The sequence below is a fragment of the Sinocyclocheilus grahami genome, unplaced genomic scaffold (assembly GCF_001515645.1).
Source record: "Sinocyclocheilus grahami isolate Dianchi unplaced genomic scaffold, SAMN03320097.WGS_v1.1 scaffold1063.1, whole genome shotgun sequence".
Classification (NCBI taxonomy): Eukaryota; Metazoa; Chordata; class Actinopteri; order Cypriniformes; family Cyprinidae; genus Sinocyclocheilus; species Sinocyclocheilus grahami.
Window position 1 is genome coordinate 1 of NW_015506242.1, and position 1,842 is coordinate 1,842.

Below are 1,842 nucleotides of genomic sequence, written 5' to 3' on the forward strand. Positions count from 1 at the left end.
AAATCATTTCAGTTTTAATAAGCGTTTTCTCAACATTGCATCAACTACTAATAATGAACACGTTCATTTTTATTTGAATGATCACTCAGTGGGTTATTTATTATGTATTACTGTCTTTGGAAGTTTTTTGTCTTTCAAATTTTTTATATATTTTTATGATGAAATTAAATATTAGCATTTAATTAACCTCTCAAACCCACTGCAGTGCCTTCATGAACCCCAGTTTGGGAAACCTTGGCGTAATGTAATGTTTAATGCACAACGGATGGAATACATTTTCCATTTTTTTAATATCATTATGGCACAAGATTATCGTATTTAAATTAATGTGATAAATGAGTCCGGTCAAAAGTAATCTGATTATATTACCTAAAATGTCTAATTTAATGGATTGCGTTACGAACTACAATTTTTATCATGTATTTTGGAATCAGTAACGGACTACAATTTGTAAGTAAACTAAAGCATCACAGTAATTGCTCTTAATGTGGCTTGTTTTTTATCCACAGCTGGTGTGGCTCAGGTGACCGTAGGCAATAAAAGCGAAACCATCATTATAGAACCTGATAAGAACACATCAAGCATCCAGAACGGCAGTCTTCAGAGGGAATCGGTCGAGTTGATGAATGTGACGGCAGCTCCCGCTATCATCAGCACCAAATCAGCAGACGCTCCTACCGTGCCACCTACGACTGCTGCCGCAGACCTGCACAAAACCACTCCAGACCAGCTCACATCCACCAAACACAAACCAGCAGAGCCCACCACTACGCCTGCAAACAAGCCCACCACCGTCTCCACCCCCGCAGCTGACAAAACAGAGAGCACCTCAGATTACATGGCCGACCGCACGTCTCCAGGAGCAGACATGGGCTTTGGAGACGACGATGATGATGATGAAGATGGCGAAGATGGTGATATTGATGAAAACTTCAGTGACATTAAGTCACCTCAAGACAGCGAGGGAGTGAAGAAAAACCATTACTCCCCTGAAGAAATAAATGTTCAAATCAAAGACACAACCATCTACACCTCTCAGGATGAAGACTCCCACTTCTTCTTTCATCTGGTCATCATCGCCTTTCTGGTGGCCATCGTGTACATCACCTACCACAACAAGAGGAAGGTAAGCTTCACGTGTCCACGGGCTTTAGTTTGATCTAATTGCGTTTACTCTAGATAACCACAGTAGTTTGATCACATTTTGACATTCGATAGGGAAGCATGTAAAGAAATGCCATTAAATGTGCTGCGTTAGGGCTGCACGATTAAATTAAATCAATGCATTTATTTTTTTTTTGCATGCACCAATCATCCTAACAAGCTCATAATGAGAAGCACTGTAGAAGGGCTCCTGCGGTTTAATGTCAAAATAAAAGTTAGATGGTGTAATGTTTAAAAATGTAAAGAAATTAAGACAGTTTTACAGTTGTAATGTAAAATAAAATTGTTTTTTTACATTTATTTTTATAGTTTACAATAGCAATATTTCTTGTTTTCCGTTTTTTCTATTTGTATTAAGTCGTAGCAGTAGTATTAATAATGATACTAATACTACTACTAATAATTATTATTATAATTTCATATCCATAGTGATTATATATCACAAAATTTTAGCCAATTTGTGCAGCCCCACAAACAAGCAAAGCAATCCTGTTTTTAAATGCCATTTTAATTGGCAATTTCTATCCAAAAAATTGCAATAATAAAATTGTTCCCCTCTAATAATTGTATTAATGTAGTGTGTAAAACATATAATATATTCAAGGTATTACTGAATTCAAATTATTTGTGTGTCTGTATATATTCATAAAGAATTCATTTTTTTGTGCAGTTGTATTT